This window comes from Rousettus aegyptiacus, unplaced genomic scaffold (genome assembly GCF_014176215.1).
Source record: "Rousettus aegyptiacus isolate mRouAeg1 unplaced genomic scaffold, mRouAeg1.p scaffold_m13_p_1, whole genome shotgun sequence".
Taxonomy (NCBI): domain Eukaryota; kingdom Metazoa; phylum Chordata; class Mammalia; order Chiroptera; family Pteropodidae; genus Rousettus; species Rousettus aegyptiacus.
The window spans coordinates 129,048,792-129,069,810 of record NW_023416284.1 but is presented as its reverse complement, the minus strand read 5'-3'; the positions used below and the strand labels follow the sequence as shown (position 1 = coordinate 129,069,810).

The 21,019-nt window shown below is 34.5% G+C and overlaps 1 protein-coding gene across 1 annotated transcript in view; it reads right to left on the bottom strand.

The window, feature by feature from the left end:
• The window catches only part of ZNF292 (zinc finger protein 292), a 75,227-nt gene that overhangs the window by 37,694 nt on the left and 16,514 nt on the right, over positions 1-21,019 (bottom strand). The window lies entirely within an intron of this gene.

Below are 21,019 nucleotides of genomic sequence, written 5' to 3'. Positions count from 1 at the left end.
TCATCTCTTGATGAAGTATTTCAAATTTACCTTAACAGAATTACGAAAAAAAAAAAAATGCTGTATCCTATAGAATAAAGAGATGGCAGGAACTTGCTACAATAAACACCCACATGTTAAGATACTACAGCTGTTAAAATCGTGTTACTAAAAACTATCTAAAAGGTTCTATAATTATGCTAAATGAAGTAGGACTCTAATGAAATGTTTTTATAACACAGAGGACTGCCACAATTGGTCCTCTTCACACTTCAAGGTTTAAGATTCATCTCACCACATGTGGAAATTCAGATGTCATTTCCTAGAAAGGAGGGTATCTTGAAGGAAAACTTGAGGACTTGTATCCTCTGGCATACAGAAGCAGCTTTAAAAATATATGTGTGTAGGTAAGTAGGAAAGAAGGAAAAAGGAAAGGGGAAATGAATTACATTCTACTACCAAACATGCAAAAGAAAATACTCCCTGCCTGTCCTCTCTACTAACCTCTAAGTAGCAAAAGTAGTAAGTGATCACAGAGAATAAGGAAGAAAGGAAAAATAAAATGTGGTAAATTAAAGAGCAACACAATAACAACTCACTTCTGAATAGTCATATACAGATAGACCCTGGCCCTCCTCTCCAAGTTGGACAGAGGTGCAGGTAACCTGGAGATGCAGTACGTCCAACTGGAATATGAAGTGAGGACCATCTTGTGGGACTGAGCCCTTTAACCTGTGGAGTCTAACTCCAGGTAGTGTCAGAACTGAAACTGAATTGTAGGATATCTATTTGGTGTTGGAGAGATGGAGAAATGGTATTGGAAAAGACAACATGTATGTGGTGTCAGCATTAAAAATCTTTCAATAGGACTTACACAAATCTAAAAACTTATCCAATTGCATGGGAAAATCTGCATTCTGGGACTCTTTTGTGATTACCTAATTCTAAAGCTAAAATAAGTATGATGTTCTGTTGTCTAAAAAATGTGACATATGTAAATGTTGGCATGATTGGTTTTAATGTTTTCCTAGGACATTTTATGATGATGTGACAGAGAATGACCTTACACCTTAAAAGACTTCAAAATTAACACCAACTATGCATACAATTCTTACTTTAGCTAGCATCCCTCTCTCTACAAAAAGTTATTAAATAATATTTTCCCTTTTCTGAAAAACAAGTTTGGATGTTTAGGGAATTTCATGCCTGACAAACACTCCCAGTCTAACATGGATAAAACTGAACACTTAGGTTCCCCCTATTAGTCCTCTTGTAGCAATGAATCAATTTCCATAATAGTTTTAACTTTCGCTGGAAGAGAAATATATATCAAATGGATTTCCCAACAGCTTTAAAACAATAAGCTGCTTCCTTTTTGTGTCTCCCAACCCTCAGGGGGGTGGGGAGAACCCCTCAAAAAATCATACAGATCTACATCTTGCCCAAGCCCTACATTTCTTGATATATCTAGCTATGCAAAGGGTACTCATACATCTCTGCTTTATGTTCTACTGTCTTCAGATGAAATAACTCTTCTAAATTTAATTCTAATATATAATCAAAGATGAGTTCTTTGGGGTCTAATAGAGTTTGAATTAATGAGAAAAATAATTGACAAATCACAGGAGGTTAGAACCAGAAAGCACCTTAAAATGATCTCCTTTCACATCATTTCATAGATGAGTAAAGAGGGAAAGAAAGCAGATGCTGGTGAAAAAGGTGGCTATTTAATAGTCTGTGAATAACATATCCAGGGAGACAGAAGAATAAAAGGATGGCAGATTATGAGAGATGGTACCAAAAAGAAAACTGACGACATACTCATACTGATTACATAAAGGAGAATAAGTTAAAAAGTTGGGTTCAAAAGCAAATATCTATCTGTATAAAGCTATGAAAGTTGATATGCACAGGCAGTAAGTATATTGATAGTAGAACTTCCCTAATTTCTCAAGACACTAAGATCAGTATAACCATTGTAAAACTGGAAGCATCCCTAACATAACTGGTTAATAAATTATGCTTTCTACAATTAAATAAGTTACTTACTTGTATCTACTGCCTTACTCTATACAAGGGCTTTCAGGTACAAATCCCACAATGATCAGATTCATTCTTTTCAAAGAATTACGAAGATCATTGAATTGTTTTACAAGGGAGTAATCAAAGGGTCTAGTGACCTGCACGATATTAATACAATTGGTAATTAGCAAAGCGAGGCACCCTCACTCTCTGTGAAACATTTTGTCCACTATAAACACTGTTTGTGGTAAGGTAACAGAACTATAAATCTGTGGAATTACTGTCTAATTGCAAGTGTCTTTTACCTATATTATTTCAGTTATTCCTTATAACTCCACAAGGTTAAATTAAGTACTATTTATCCAATTTCCCAGTCACAAAAGAATGAAATAACTTGACTTCTTCATCTGTTAAGATTATTTTAACTAAAAGTTTAGAAAATCCAACTCAAAGCAAAATAAACAATAAGAAAGGTTTCTCACGTAATAGGAAATTAAGAAGAAGGGCCAGTTCTAGAATTGGTTAGTTTAGCAGCTCAACAATGTCTTCAAGGACCCACCTATGTCTTTGCTCTGCAATCTTCAGGTAGTGCCCCCACCCAACCCCCAGGTCTCAGTGTTCTGGTGTGTTCAAATCTGAGACCCATGGAGCCAATTGAGATTAATTATGAGCCTTTATTAGCCGGCCAGCCACTGACTCTTTCCACCATGCAGGGTCAGAGAATCAGCCCCGAGCTTCCAGAGGAGGCAGATTATAAAGCCTAAACCCACATCCTGGTGGGCCTTTGATCAAGAAAGCAAGCAGATTACAAAGAGCAGAAGATAGCTGTTAGCGTCTACTACAAAGATATATTGTTTCTGGGGGACTCCTAAATCTTATAGCAAACAGGGCCTGGTAGACAGTTTTGTTATCTGCATCCTGGCAGCAATGTTGTTTTTTGGGGAGCTGGCGCCTGAAGATATCACTCCCTGTCTTGTCCTTGTGACTAGCTTACTGGAGAATTTTCCACTTTTACATCAAGAGGATGAAAGAGACTTCTTATCCAGTCTCAGCAATAACTAGAAGAAAAGATGAGAGCATTTGTTCACATGCATCTCTCTTAAGAACAAAGAAGCCTTCCCCAGGAACCCCCAACAACCCATTTCCCATTAGCAGATTTCTCAACAGGTCTCAATGGCCAGAACTGCATCACATACCTATGTCAAAAATCACAAAGCCATAATGGAAACCCATAGCTGACTTTTAAACCAATCAGATCCCACTCTCCAAGGCTAGAGATAGAGCCTGCTTCTCTGAAGCAGAGAGTCATGTGGGGAAAGAAAAATGTGGGAATAAAATCAGAGTTCTAAGGAAGCGGGAGAAGGACCAAAGTCTCACACTGGTTGTATCACCAATGGTTTTTGTTCCCACGTTCCATCAAGAATGAATAAGTGAATGTGTGTGTATATGTATGTGTGAGAATGTGTATGTGTACACATATATGTATGTATATTTATGTCTACATATCCACATAAAGATAAAAGTCATTGTGATCTATTTTGGGGGATGGTATAGAGAATAAGAGATAGGAAAAGAAACCTAAGACTTCTTGCAAGGAACCAGACTGCTTCCATTAATGAGTAAACTATAAACTAAGTATGATAAGAAAATTTAAAGCTGTGTTATAAGAATGATTAGTAGAAGTAAGGATGCTTAATCTGGATTAGAAATAATATTTACTGAATATTTACTATCTGCTTGGCACTGTTCTAAGAGGTTTTACATTTATTATCTTTTGGTAACTAGGTAAATTACAGTGATATTCTCCTTTTAAAAATGGACAAACTGAGGCATAAAGAAGTTAAAGTAATAAGTCCTAATGTCACAGAGCGACTTAAGACGCAGAGAGAAGAGTCAAACCCTAGTAGTCTGAATTCAGAATTTAAGTTCTTAACTACTATGTTCTACATTTCTGGAGAAATGGAAATTTGATTCAGAGCCAAATTCACAAAGGTGAAAACTTGTCACATAAGAGTTAGCTCTATTCTGTGTGGTCTCACAGGACAAACCAGGATCCCTAAAGTTTGAAGGAGGTACATTTCTGCTTCCCACAACGGAGAAACATCAAACAAGTAGAGTTAACCAAAAACAAAACAGGTTAGTCTCCTAAGAGAGGAGGATCTATCACTGAAGTTTTTCAAGTGGGAGCAAAGTGACTGAGTTCAGGATGCTACAGAGGGAGTCATATTTTAAAGACACATTTCATCATACCAGAAACTACATAAGTGTGTAATGTGAGTGTGTGCAGATGAGAGGGCTGATACAAGTTTTGGTTGGTGCACATATTGTTTTAAAATTATTTTAATTAGTTTCTAATATTTAAAATTAATAACAACTTTCACATAAAACTTATGTAAAGTTTTTTGACTTTTTACAAAAGTCTTTTCTGACTTTTCTCTTTAAAAATTTTTGGAAAATTAGGAAACCCATATTCAAGATATTTGCGGTCACAGCCTTTATATTATGTATAATGTATATTATGGAGCAAGCCTGAGATAGAAGAAATACAAACAAAAGAAAGGTTAAAAGATCATTCTCCAACAGGTTCTCTTAACAGTTTTCTCAACCAGGAAAACAACAAGCTAAGTACAGTACCCTTATCGTAAAGACCATAATAATCTATCGTGAGCCTGGTCCTCTCAATCAGTTTTTCAGTGGATGGCTAGGGACCACTAGACATTTGAGGAAAGCATCTAATAGGTGTGAAATCAAAACAAACAGTAAAAAAAAAAAAAGAAGAAGGAGGAGGAGGAGGAAGGAGGAGGAAGGAGGAAAAGGAAAGGAGGAGGAAGGAGGAGAAAGTGTTACAACCTTCTGTCCAATTTCTGAGAACTCTCCTTCCCCCACCTCACAACTCACAAGCTGCATCCCTTCTGACACCCACTTCTGCAAGCAAACTTCACAAGTCTTTTTCAAGTACCGTGTTTACTTTAGTATTTATGTATACTTAATCACTAAATAGGTAACACTGTAGTACTATTTTTTATAAGATTCTGTGTGTGTGACTGATGTTTTTGAGTGTTGTGCCTCTAAACTCATCTTTCCCGTAACCCCTGTGATTTTTGTGCAATTTTGCATAGCAGATGATTGCTAGGAATACGTATGTTGCCATAAAGCAAAACTGGCTCCATCAGAAGAGAAAATGAAAGTCATGGATGATGGTATTGAAACTAAGAGGAAAATTCGTCTGTATATGGTAATTAAGTAACATTATTGTGTTGATGTTAAATTTCCTGAGTGTGATGATTATATCTTTGGCCTTAGGAAATAAATGCAAAAGCAATGCCATGAGTTTGTTAACTCTTAAAGGATTCAGAAAAAATTAAAGCATGAGACAAGGCAAATGTAGCAAAACATTAACTTGTGACTACTGTGAAAGGTATATAGGTATTCACTGCAATATTCTGGTAACCCTTCTATAATAAAAAGTTTGGAAGAGCAAAATACTGGCAATGGTAAGTGTGGTAAATTCTTCACTCCTCATTGTATCCATGCCTTTTTTCATATGACTATGGAGTACTTCTCATAATGATAGAGACTATTTTCATTACTCCATGTGAGTAGTTTTGACCAAAAGAATGCAGCAGAGGTGATGGTAGTTTAAGAATCATGCTCCCTCATATCAAAATGAGAAGATATGTTCAGATTAGTCTGCTGTCCCAAGAAGATGAGAAGTAGATGTCATCCCTGTTGCTCTAGTTCAGGCCAACCTATATATCAGTTGACATCAGGCCAAGATCAAACTTGTGCATGACTCCAGTCAACACCAGCAGAGCCCTAACCAACTGCCCTTGACCTAAGATGAGTGAGCGATACATGGTTACTGTTATATATCACTAAGATTTTTGTGGTCATTATGCAGAATTTTATAATACAACTGGGTTAATTGGCCAACTTAAGTTAGACAAAGAACAGAAGGAACTCAAAGTATAAAAAAAAAAATTAAAATAGTAAAAATCAGAAATAAAGAAAATAGAAAATAAAGATAATACAGAGAAAAGCGACAAAACCAAACACTGGTCATTTGAAAAACTAAAAGAAAATCCTTTGGTAAAATGGATGGAGAATGAAAGAGAAAATGTCATGAAAGAGAAGGAATAAATAGAATTAGAAATGAGAAAGGGACACAACAAGAGAAGCTATTTGGACTTTTTTCTTTCTTTCTTTCTTTTTTATTATTATTTATGTCTACAGTACCTGGTCTTCCTAGGTGGTCTTCTACCCAAGTACTAACCAGGCCCAACCCTGCTTGGCTTCCCAGATCAGACATCAGGCTTGTTCAGGACGGCATGGCCGTAGACCGTGGACCGTAGCTCCACTGGGGCACAAACCCAGGACTTTCTGCGTGTAAAGCAGACGTGCTAACTGCCACACTATGGAACCACATCCCAGACTTTCTTAAAATCATAAGATAATACACTGATTAACCTTATCCTTCTCTGAAAGAGCATGTCTTTTTCTTTTTACTATTTACTTGCTTTTTAATGAAGTATCTTGAAAATCTGAATGTAATAGTTTCAGAAAAACTTACTAAAACTATCTCAAGAAATAGAAAAAAAGTAATTCTTTACCCACTAAAGAAACCAAATTTATTTTTTTTAAAAAAAATCACCAGATGGTTTTTACAAAAAATCCAGCAAACAATCTTTTAGAAAACAGATCATCTCTTTATTGCAGAAACTTCTGGAAGAAAGGAAGAGGAAAAAAGGGAGGGAAGAAAAGTTCCCCCAGTTTGAGGCTATTATAAAACTGGGTATATGCAGTATCAGAAAGAAAAATCACCGGCCAATCTCACTTTTAAACAGATTTTAAAATCCTAAATATTACCAAACCAAATCCTACAATAAACTTTTAAAACTTAAAAAAATATTTTGAAACAATCACAAAGTTACAAAAAAATTGGAAATATGGTATGTTACAGAGAAAATTTTTTCCTGAACTACCTGGGAGTTATTTGTCAACCTGATGCCCCACTGTTTCCAAATATTTTAGTGTATTTCTTACAAACAAGCACGCCCTACATAACCAGATTATGACAAGAATCGGCAAATCAATATTCGTAATGTTACTACCATTTAATCTTCAGATACCATTCAAGTGTACCAATTATTCTAATGACATCTTTAATAGAATTCAGAACTCTGTGTCATATTTAGTTGTCACTTCAGACTCTTTAAGTCCTAAATTAAACCTAAAGTCTCATTGAGGAGCCTGACTTTACCAAAGGTTATTTTGTATACTGTCGCCCAATTTGGGTTTGGTATTTTCTCATGATTATACTCCTGTTACACATTTTGGTAGGAATATCATATAAGTGATGGTGATTTCTTCTCAGTATATCCTATCAAGTGGCACATGATTTCATTATGCACCATTATGATGTTGTTCATTTTGATCATTTGATTAAAGTAAAGTCTGCCCTCCTCATTCTGCTTGGGCTCTGACTTGGCATATTGGAACTGGCTGTCTCTCTAAGTAATTCCCCTTTCTCCCTCTGCTTTAGGCTCTGACATCCTTTGCCAGACTGTCCCTTTCACCTTACTCTGGTTCAAAAGCCCTGTATTAGGCTGCTCCCCTGCACCTTCCCTGCCATGGATGCCCTACTCATTTCATTGGGGCTCTAAATCCAGTCTTCCACCCCACAGCCATCTCTCTATGGAGTCCTCCTTACCCTAATTGGGCTCTGACTCCTGCCCCACAGAGCTGCTATTCTGTGGGGATGGATACCCTCTTTGCCTGTTCTGGGCTTTGACAGTAACTGGGCCAATGCAACATCCCTGCTCTCACTCCCAGATACATACTTTGTTCCACCCTACATAATGGATTAAGGAATAAAGTATTCAGGGAGGAAAGAGGAATAGCTGCAATGCATTTTTAAAATGTATTTTGGACCCAGTAGGATTTATTCTAGCAACAAGAGAATAGTTTAAAATTAGAAAAATCTATTTACTAATTTACCATAGTAACAGATTTAAAGGGGAACCTATATGAATATCTCAAAAATTACCCCCCCCAAAGGACACAATAAAAAATGTACCCATTCAAGATAAAGGGAAAAACAAAACCTTTTTGTAACAATGACTAGAAGGAAAACTCCTTAACCTGATGGAGGGGATGCAAACCTCATACTTAAGTGTGAAAAGTTGAAAGCATTTCCCTTTAGTGAGAAACAAAAACAAAAATGTCTGCTATCACTGCTTCTATTCAACACTGTAGGGCTAATGAGCACAATTAGAAACAGAAATAAGAAAAAGAAATGAAATAAAAACAGGAAAGGAAAAATTTAAATGTCATTATTGCAGACAGTGCATACAGAAGTCCAAGAAAATTCTGTATAGTTGCAGGATATCAAACATTACAAAAAAATCAATTCTATTCATAAGCAAACAAGTAGAAAATATAATTGTTAAAAAGATCATTCACAATAACTAAACCCATGAGGTACCTAAGAATAAATCTAACAAAATATTTACAAAATTTTTTTCAGAAAAAAATTATGAAACTTCATTTAAAGACATAAAAGGAGGCCTACATAGATGGAAATACTGCATTCATAAACACTGGAGGGCAAAATTTGACTATGACCCAAAGTAAATCTATAAAGTCAAAGCAATGCCAATGAAATTCTTCACAAGATTTTTCTAATTTAACAAGTTGATTGTGTATATATACACAAACATGGAACCACTTTAAAATGGAGCTGGAGCTGCCATCTCAGAGGAACTGCCTTGCATGTCTTATACCTCAAACCTCAGGGCAAAATAACCTTTGGCCTAGGCTTAAAGCAACATTGTATCCCACATAACTGTTTGCAAGGATAACAAGAAAGCAAATATTACAACTACTGGACTGATGACTATTGGATTGAAAATTAAAAACATTGTTTAAAATTAGCATCACTACATTAGCTTATCTGCACCAGTTGAAATGTCTTCCTTCCACTGATTTCATCATTCCCCTACATTTTCTTTTAAATATCCCTTACCTTTGTCTCCTGATCAGAACACTACTTGGATTTCTGCCCGAATCAGTGCTTCCTAAATAGCTATTCTATTTGATCTCAAATGCTTTTTTCCTCTCACTTTGGTCTTTTATTTTTAGATTAAAAATTCTAAAATTCACACAAAAGGCCAAACCAAGTATAAAGAGCCAGGTGGGATTATTTGCTCTAATCAGGCAGCAAGACTTATCCTAGAGAGAATTATCCTTAAGAGAATGTGATATTGACATAGGCATAAGTGACAGAAGAGAAAGAGAGTTTTAAAATAAAGCCAGGTATATATGAGAGCTTGATATGTATCAGATGTGCCATTAGAAACCAATAAGGAAAGTATAGGCTGACTATTCCATTATTAATTCTGAAACAATCAGTTACACAGAGGGGGGAAAAATTACAACTATTCCCAGCATTCAATAAAATTATATCCCATATGGATTAAATATATAAATATGAAAGGCAATACTTCAAAACTTTAAAAAGAAAACATAGGAAGAAAATATCTCAAGAGGCAATGAAGGATTTCTTAAACAAAACAGAAAACATATAACTATAAAGGAAGAAAATGAGAACTGCAGCTACATTAGAATTTAAAACTTCTGTTCACCAAAACCCCACATAAAGTCAAGTGAAAAGCTACAAACTGGGAAGAAATATTTGCAACCCATACTTCCAAAGACTACATATTAACATATTCATAATATGAAAATAACTTACAAATAAGCAAAAACAAAAAAACAAAAAAACAAAAAAACAAAAAAAATCCCCCCAAACAAAAAACAATAACCCACAAACATTCCAATAGAAATGGGCCAAGGAGAAAAACAATTAGCTAACTGGCTAATCCAGTGAAGGAGAGCAAAAATATACTGACCCCAAAATATGCCACTTTGACAAAATGATTATCAGGCTGAAGGGAATCAAAACCCAGCAGACTAAAGTAAAACTTTAACTTCTCCCCCTTAACTACCTAAAAGTATTTAGATAGGGGGCCTGGCTCAAAGGGAGAGAAAGAGCTATTACCAGAGATAACTTTTACCTTTAAAGCAAGATAAACAGAATTAATTACCAAACATCTGTTCTTCTTATTGTCCTGTCCCAGTCCCCTACTACATTCCTTAGCTCAGGATGGCATATAAGCCTCAACTTCCCTACTGGCACTTAGGTCTCATATTTTTATGTGGCTCTTGTATGTAATTATGTTTTTTGCCTGTTAATCAGTCTTATGTTAATTTAGTTATTAAACCAGTCAAAAGAACCTGGAAAGGTGAAGGAAAATTTTTTCTCCTCAACACCAGTATAGAGATAAAATTCTGTGATCAATTAAAATACAAGGATGACTCTGAAGTCTGACTTCTAAGAATGATGTTCATCTGCATCACCTCCAACTCCAAAGTCTCTGCCTTAGCATCTCAGGTTTGAGCATATTTTCTTCTGGGAGTGCTGCTTTTATATCATCTTTCTCCTAAACAGAATTCTGGAGAATCTCTTATCCAAGGCCTACTTTCTTTCTTTTGGTGGCATAAACATCATAACCCTAAAATTTCCTATTCCCTACCTAATGTGGTGTGGCTTATTAATAATTTCTCTAGTTCTTATAGACAGGGGTCCCCTAATCCCGGGGCAGTGGACCACTACCAGTCTGTGGCCTGTTAGGAATTAGGCTGCACAGGAGGAAGTGAGCGGTGAGTGAGAGAATGAGCATCATCTGCATTTGCAGCCACTCCCCAGTGCTAGCATCACTGCCTCAGTCAGCTCCACCTCAGATCATCGGGCATTTGATTCTCATAGGAGCACTGGTCCCTGGTGGCAAAAAAGGTTGAGGACTGCTGTTATAGACTATATCCTTTGCTATAAGCAAGATTTACAGAAGCAACCAAATTAGTTTCTTGGTTTAGAGAGTCTTAATCTTGGACTAACAGCAACCTGTTCACAATGCCCACAAATGACTCTAAGTTTCTAAGAAACATAATGTAATAAAACTAGAGATAAAATCAATAATGTCAAGTACATAACCTTGAGAGGGAATGTTTTTAGATTGCATCCATTGAACTAATTCTTACAATGATATATAACTCATATAGGATACTCTAAAATGACAATTCTGCCTTGTTTAGTCTCCATAATATTCCTAACTCTATATTTACATTCTAAAAACCATGGCTGACCTATACCTCTACGTCATGACTCCAAGAGTCAAGTAGTCACAGGTAAAAATATGGCTCACATCAGAGTGATGATTTCAATACAACACACAGCTAAATACCACATGGCAGGTCCAAAATCCTAGAGAGGAAACCCTCTACCCAAAATACAACCCTAATATCTCCAGGAACCTACAAGCCCAGTCAGGAATGTACATAATCACATTCAAAGAAGCAGAGTCAAACTTCCATAAATTAAAACACCGTGAGTTTCAATCTCAATTTGCTGGGGGTCAGGCAGAAAGGGTACTACAGTCTACTGGCTATGTCTATTGTGGGCTAATTGCCACATATATGACATTCTTACTGCAAAGGACTGAATGTGTGTCTTCTCAAAATTCTTATATTTAAATACTAACCCCAAAGGTGATAGTATTAGGAAGTAGGGCCTTTGGTGATTAGGTCATAAGGGTAGCGCCTTTGTGAATGGGATTACTGTCCTCATACAGGAGGCCCAGGAAAGCTCCCTTGCCTCTATGTGAGGCACAGCAAGAAGGCATTGTCTATGAACCAGAAAGTGGGCTCTCAGCTGATAGTGAGTCTGCCAGTGTCTTGAGCTTAGACTCCCTAACCTTCAGAACTAAAAGGAATAAACTTCTGTTGCTTATAAGCCAACCGGTTTATCGCATTTTCGTTATAGTAGCCCAAATCAACTAATATGTATACCTACTTCAGAACATGAAATATGATGGCAGAAAATTCAGCTTAAAAGGTGCTCAATTCCCTTTATTTCTATAATCTATAATAACTATCCTGGAGGACAATAAAATTCAACAGAAACCAATTTTTTCTTCATCACTTTTATTATATTCACTGATCCACAAAGAACTTTTTGATTAAAAACAAATGAAAAAATTACTTCCTTTTCCTCAAAACTATGTTAAGATAGGCTGAACTATGAGGGGCTGTGGTCCATTCTCAACATAACAAATTGGATATCCACATGCATAAAGATAAAATGAGACAGTTACCATCATACACAAAATTTAACTCAAAATGGACCATACTTAAATGAAGAACTAGACCTATAAAACTTCTAGAACAAAACATAGGAGGAAATCTTAGTGATACTAAGGAAAAGAGTTCTTAGATACAACAGTAAAAGCATGATCTATAAAAAGAAACAGTTGATAAACTGGACTTCATCAAAATTAAAAATTTCTGCACTTCAAAAGACTCCATTAAGAAAAAGACACAAATTCAGAAAAGTTGCACGATATGAAATCAACATATAAAAATCAGATTCATTTCTATATACCAACAATAAACTACATGAAAGAAATTTAGGTAACGATCGTATTTACTACAGCAAAAAGAAGAATCCAATTAAAAAACGGGCAATGGACTATACAGACATTTTTCTAAAGACATCAAATGGCCAACATGCACATAATAAGAAAGTACTTAACATCACTAATCGTCAGAGAAATACAATAAAAAAAAACAATGAAATATCACCTCACACCTGTTAAGATGGCTATTACTGAAAAAACAAGATATGTTTTGGCGTGGGTATGGAGAAAAGGAAACCCATGTGCAGTGTTGGTGGGAATGTACACTGGTAGTCATTATGGAAAATAGTATGGAGGAACCTCAAAAAATTAAACATGTAACTACTATATGATTTAGAAATTTGACTTCTGGATATATTCAAAGGATATGAAGTCAGTATCTGGAAAAAGTATCTGTACATCCATGTCCACTGCAGCATTATTTGCAACAGTCAAAATATGGAAACAACCTAACTGTCCACTGATGAATGAATAAGGAAAATATGATATATAGAAACAAGAGAATATTATTCAGCCATGAAAAAGCAAATTCTGCTATTTGCTATGACATGGAAGAACCTAGAGGACATTATGCTAAGTGAAATACTCCAGACAAAGACAAATAAATACTGTATGAGCTCATATATATAATTTTGGAAAAGAGTCAAACCCACAGAAACAAGAGTAGAATGGTGGTTGTCAGGGACTTGAGGCTCGGGGAAATGGAGAGATGTTGGCCAAAGGGTACAAATTTTCACTTATAACATAAATAGGATCTGCAGATCTAATGTACAGCATTGTAACTAGAGGTAATACTGTAAGGTGTATTTCAAATTTATTAAAAGAATAAATCTTAAGCGTTCTGAACACACAGAAACAAGCACAAAATGGTAACTATGTCAGATGATGAATATAATTAACTTGATTTCCTAATATTTATGAAATCGTCATCTTGTATACCTTAAATGTCTACATTTTTAAAAATGTTTTTCTCAATAAAGGTAGGGGAAAAATTTCTCATTAAAAAAAGAATAAAAAAATGAAAAGACAAGGCACAGGCTGAGAGAAAATGTTTCCAAGTGATATATATGAAAAAGAACTTGTATCCAGCATACATAAAGAACTATTACAACCATATAATAAAGAGGCAACTCCCTCCTTAAATTAGAAAAAGTTCACCAAAGATAATAAATGGCTAAAAAGTACATGAAAAGATGCTCAATATCATTAATCACTAGGGAAATGCAAATTAAGCCACAAGAAACCACTACATACCCACTAAAATGGCTGTAATTAAAGACAATACCAGGTTTTGGTGAGGATACAGAAAAACTGGAATCCTCATGAATTGCTAAAAGGAATGTAAAATGGTACATAAAATCACTTTGGAAAAACAATCTGGCAGTTCCTTAAAAAGTTAAACATAAATCACTATCAAAATCAGCTCCTAGCAATGCACCTAAAACAAATATAAACATGCTGACAAAACAGAAATGTATAAGAATGTTCATAGCAACACTAACTGGTAACAAACCAAATGTTCATCAAATGGTGTAGATGAATAAATAAAATGTAATATATCTATACGATTGATTATTATTCAACAATAAAAAAATTTTAAAGAGTAAAATATTTAATAGCTTTTATCTCACTTAGTGAGAACCTTCACACATGTTGCTGTTTACGGGATACAACACAGAGCCCCTCTGAAAGTATTGTGTAACATAGAATATATGCACCATATTACTTTTCTGAAAGACAAAATTCTGAATTCTGAATCACATCTGGCCTCAATGGTTTCATATAAGGACTGTGGAATTTACAGAGAATTAATAACTTTACCAACCCATCTAACACATTTATGTATTTTATACCTTACAATAATCTATATTAACCATCATCCATTTCCCAACTACGAAATCGTTCTTGGTGTTTTAAAAAAATGACTGAACATGAAGCACAGAATATGTTGCATGTAGTAGTGACTTGATTATTTTATGATTTAAATTTTGAGCAATTTAGTGTAATTTAAGACATAGATCCCTGGCTGTCTGAATTTTCTACTGATTTAACTCATGAAATTTATAGAATCAATTTGAAATTAATGAAAAAAATATCAGTCAATATATATTAAACCTTAAAACACTAATGTCCAAAATCCCTTTATTTTTTCAGAAAATATTAATTACAACTTAGAAGTACCTGAGATAAAGGTTTTAAAAATATTCCTAAAATAGAATTTATCTGAAAGCAACTTTAATGGTAGTACAATCCAGAATCAGAGCTGAAAAACAAAAGGCTTCTCCATCACAAAGCATATGTCTATGAAAAATAAATTCTCAAATTTCCCCAGTTGTCAGGAAAACAAAAAAATAAAGATTAAAAGCAATAGAGAGATACCATTTTACCATTCAAATACAGAAAATTATAAAATTTTAAAAAAAACAGTGTAGAATGTTTATCAGTATAGTCTTTTTTGGAGGTCAATTTGGTAATACAAACATTTTAACATGGGCATACCTAGTTGAATCAAAATTTCTGGTTCCACAAAACAACCCTTACCAAATACTTCCATGTACATGCAAAGATATTATGAAAGAATATTTTGACACTTCTGTAACCCAAAATATTGGTAATGACCTAAACATCACTAACAGAAGACTGTTTAATAAATTATGGTATGTCCGTACAATGTTTTACTTAAAAAGAATAAGGCAGTTTTGAATTTACTGACATGTAATGATAACCAGGAAATACTATTAGATGAGGAAAAAAGTACAGTACAGAATATGTATTATGATCCCACTGTTTAAGTATAGATATATAAATGAGTTATATTTATGTGGATCCATAGGAAAATGTCTAGGAGGATACTTGATTTTGAAACTATTTACCTCTGGAGCGAAGAGTGGAAAAGAATGGAGAGGATAACGCCTTTCTACTGGGAGGGTTTTTAAATAACAAGAATATTATAACTTTAAAAAAGAAATAGTAAAGAAAAAATGGAAAGAGACTCTTAATACTATGTACTGGAGAATTAAGAAAAACTTAATCACACAAAGGTATTATAGCTATCTGACTTACAGCATATTTCCATTATCTAGAAAGCTGTTGGAACTGACTTTCAAAGGATGCTAATGACTAAACATATTTCTACAGATATATTAATATTAACACCAGTGACCTCCACCCCAGCCAATGATTTCACCGGCTCCAGGAAGGTTAATATACTACAGTCCGACTTCTGGAAGTAAGTCTGATATCACCAAAAAAATTAAAGTTAATCAAAAGTAAAATAACTACATGCTTCAAACATGTGTATTATCTATTTAAATATTTCTTTAAAGAAATTTTTCTTCGGTCTTCTTAAAAAATAAATCCACTAGTCTAAGAACTCTATTTCTTGGTAAATTTCCCTGTAGCAAGCCTGGGGCATTTTTCAATGCTTCAAGAACTTCAAATTCTTCTAGGATCTTCTACCTTAACAATGTTCGCTTCAAGATAACATTTACTAATGTCTCTGAAAGTACTTGAATAAAGAATGCTGTGAATAGAGCATAATCGAAATAGTTAAATATTGTAGTTATTATGGAGTTTTAAGGTTAGCAAGGGTGTAAAAATGGAAGGATTGTCTACATATAAAACTTAACCTCTACTTGAAAAATTCCCTTCTAGGTCAAGACATATTGTGCTAACCATGCCCCCCCGACACACACACGTATTGGTGGGGGGCGGGGGGGGGGTAATGAGTATGTAAAAGAGTATGAAAGAGCTCCAATAGCCAAAGCTGGAACAATTTTATCAACAAAATATAGCAGTATTGGATTATAACCCAATAAAAGCATAAAATAAACGTCTGCAAGTCCTAACTGATGTAAATAGATGACTGAACAAACAAACAAATAAACATAAGAAGAGACAAATGTCACGTACAGAATTCCAAATACCGTATTTAGACTCTACCCTCAAGGATGTAGAGAATAACTTCCCACCTCTTAAGTGTGGGCTGTACACAGTGACTTCCTTCCAAAGAGTCCAATATGTAAAGGGTGGGGGTGGGGGGAACATTTAAGAAACCTGACAGACACTAAGCCAGGTGATCAAGATTAACATCAACATTAGGTCATGTTGATAATATGTACCGTTAATGGTTGTGATGACAATGGCATTTGACCTGTGTGGTCTTCCTGCCAAAAAACCAGTAATGTCAGTTTAGTCAAGGAAGAACATTAAATAAATTCCAACTGAGGGATATTCTACACAATACCTAACCAGTATTCCTCAAAACTTGAGGTCATGAAAAACAAGAAGAGTCTTAGAAATCATCATAGTTTAAAGGAGCCTAAAGAGATACAACTCAATGTAATGTGATATCCTCAATAGGATCCCTGTAACAGAAAAAAAACATTAAGATAAAAACTAAGGAAATCTGAACAAAGTATGGACTTTATTTAATGAGAATATTTCAATATTGGTCCAATAATTGCTACAAATGTACCATACTAACCAAGATGTGACTAATGTGGCAAACTGGCTATGGAGTATACGGGAATTCACTGTACTGTCTTTGCAATGTTTCTGTAAATCTAAAACTACACACACACAAATTTTTTTTTTTAAAGATCTGCTTTTTTTAAAATCCATTATTATGTCCATTTTTCAAAGAACTTGCTATTTGGCTATTGCTACTTGAAAGACAACAGTGAACTAAACTTTCTAAAATAATCAGAATACAGCTGGCCATGTATTAATCTAAACTCAAGACCTTTTCTTACATCATGCAAAAAGTTAAGAATACTGATATTCTAAAAACTAATGTTAACATAAGTATATATTTAAAACTTTAATCACTTAAGTTTCAAGTTAACATGGTTGCAAACTAGTGTTACCCATTTGCTCTCCTCTATCCTTCCATGAACTACTCATAAAATCACGCTTGGATATATATAATGTTTAAATATTTCTGGAAACTCAGAATACTGGTTAGAAATCTGTCAGGCCTCAGGATAAATTTTAAAAAGCACAGAGTCCTATAGAGGAATACAAGAACAGGAAAATGATAAGAGATTTCTAGTTATGTGCCAATAAGAATCTTTATCTTAAAGACTTCTGTATTCTAAACAAGATGCCAAAGCAACCTGAGTTGTTTCCCTCACCTTATCATATCGGCCATTTGTACAACCCCCTTTCCAGATGCATTCAGAAGACTGCAATTTCCAGAGATGCAAATGAAGGAGGGAAGCACACAGATCATGATGGAATTATAAAAAACCAAAACTCATTCTGGAGGAAGAGCTGTTTTTCATGTATTGTTTATTTCTAGCTAAGTAGACACTGCTCAAAATATCTAGGAATAAATTCCCCAGACATGTTTTGTTTGGCTCATATAGTGTTTTGGGTCCCACCTCCCGAGACGTTTTGAAATTAGTTGCCAATATTTGGGACATTACACATAAGAATCTGGAATTTTAGTTTTTCTTGAAAATCAAAAGATCTAGCAACATAAGGCCAGTTAAGTCCCACATAGCAGTAATAAGCAGGTAGGTAGCAGTTGGGTGAATCATAGTGGAAGCTTTCTGGTTCTTCACTACTCTTCTCCTACCCAAGTAATTTTGTTACTTTACATTCCTGAGGTTTATAGGCATTTAATGTTGTCACTGCTGGCCTAGGCAAACAGTTAAGTAGTGAAAGCAGTTTTTAATCCAGGAGCACCAAACTACATTGTTATTAGTAAATATCAAGATTTTGCCAGAGAACACATTCATCCAACACAGTTCTTCAGCTAAGGATCTGGCTGTCGACATGTCTATTTTCCAGTACTAGATGGCCAGGTCTTGGAATCCAGAGATTTAATTAAATGATATACTGGACAAGATAATATTTTAAATAAAGGTTTCATGGATATTTATCATGATTGATCTGAACCCATAATTAACAGTACTTTTAATGTATTTAAGACAGAGAGGGCTGACCACTTGCTATATTTACTTAAAAAATAATTGCCCCTCTAAAATTGTATTATTTGTATTAAGATTATAAATTCAACAGAATGTCACTTAATTTTTTTTTAAAAAAAATGTAATTTATTCACTCACCTAATAACCAAAAAAGAGAAGAATGATAATGACACAATTGGAATTCTGAATTTACAAAACTATACACACCAAAGGCTCCAGTCTTACCCTGTTCTTTCTCCCCATGACCCCTTGTTGCTAATGTTATAGGAGTAGCTAGGAGAAAGTTCTGAGTTCAACTTTTCAGAGAAACTGAGTGCAGGAGTAGAGGAACTCTTTAGAAAGACTGTACTCAGCAGTAGCAATGTGGCTTGTCTCTTTGGAGACTCTTCTATTCCAAATTACCCTTCTTCAAATTGCCCATATTTTCCCATTTTTATTATCAACTTGAAATCTCATCTACCTCAGATACATCCACACATTATCATAAAATAGTCTAGATGTTCCTAAACAGCTAGTTGAATTCTCCTAGACTGATGAAATAGGAAGTTTGCATGAGGATATAAAGTAGGTCTCACAGAAATATGAGAACAGTGGCTACCTGGAAAAGAGGGCAGAGTAAGGAAAATAAAGTGATAAAGAATGCCCCCTCCCGCCCCGACACAACTATTATTTCTAAAGTAGCTTGTCTACTACTAAGAAAAATGGTAGTGAACCTTTTTTTCATGCATGGCATTGTATTCCTAGACTAAAGCCTTAAAGCCTACATTGTGGGTGGTGGGGGGGGGGGAGATTTCTGTGATTGGCTTGGGAATTTTACCTCCATTAATGCCTAGAAAAGTATGCTTGAAATTCTAAAAGAATACAAATAGTACATCAACAAAATTTAAATTATTACTGTCTGTGTTAAACTGCCATACCGTGCTGACTGAAGGGATCTTAAAAAAAAACAAAAACAAACAGTATCTGCTTAGTAAAATACAATAAATACAACATACTTGAATTTCATACTATATTTTCTTGTAAGGGCCAACCTGCAAGAAAAATGTATTTGATAGCAATATATATTATGCATATTTTCTTCCCTATTACTTTTACTATTGCAAAGAATTCTATTTTCCTTTAAGATAACTAGAGTCATGTTGTAATTACAATCTTTCTCTAGTACATCACACCCTTACTGAATCTCATATGTCAAAGATTTGAATATTAAGTACCATTTTTTTCTACTGCAAGGAAAAAAAATCTATTTGTAACTTTGCTGAAAAGCATTTTTTTCTGTATGCATAGTAATTATAACCTAAGTTTAAAAATATAATTGGCTCCTCTACAGTAAACATCATTTGCTTTAAAAAATTTATTTAAGATATGAACTGGATAAATGTTTCACTGGGCAGATTATCATCTACAGAGCTAGGGCCATCAGCTTTATTTATCTTCAACAATATCTCTATCCAAAGTTGTCACAAATAATGAAGCTAAAGCAGTGGAACAAGAAGGTAGAAAACCCCTCAAACAAGATTCTGGTGTCCTACTGCTTTACTGATTTTTTAAAATAATATAATTTTTAATATAATATGCAGATTCATTACTTCTGTACCAGCATGAAGGCTACTACTGGATATAGTAAATTTAACAAATTTTGCTATAGAATCAATAATATGATCATCAATTTACTTTTCTTCTTTCCTCCTTCAGTTTCTGGAAACATTATCATCATCCATTTAAAAAATATATATCACAGCTTCAGAGAAAAAGCTAGAACAAGGGTGCACAAAAGACAAAGTAGAAGTCAGAAATCCATCAATCAACTGAATTGAGAAAAATTCCTGGGAATGAAGTATTACAATCAACTACATAGAAATAACTGCAGATATGTGGTTAATGTTATTAAACTTATGAGGGAAATCCTAAAATCAGCAAAGCTAGATTTTAAATATCCACAAGAAAACACAAATATGAAAGTCATACACAACGAAATTTAGATGTCTATAAATAAACCATTTAACAAGTTAGCAATACTAATAAATTAGTCACAATAGCACTTCAGTGTCCCCTTGTCTCACCAGCCCAACCCCGTGAGTCTGCTTTTCTTTTAACCCAGCCTCCAATCTAAGGAAATTTTAAAAAGATAATTCGCACGACTGCCATTTGCTAATTTATTCAAAAAGAAATGATCAGGTGGAAATTTTTTGAGTTGATTATCAAATACGCTAATAATGTATGTAATAGGATTTAAAAGTTCTCACTTGACGTTTTCCTGAATGTTTAAATTAATGTATGATAGATTTTAACTATGAAAATACACTTCCACAATCATTCCATTCTCTCATCTAAACAATGTTTGGGGCTAATGACTTTTAAGGACCACTTCTGCACAATTATAATCCCACTAGAATGAATAACTGAATTTACAACCATTGTATTTTATCTTTCTAACATCAAAGCTCGTTTGCATGGATTAGCAAATGACCCAAATATGCCATGCATCCGAGGAAAAAAGTACTGGTACAAACCTACACTTTTCATGCATAACATAGCAATTTATCTCAG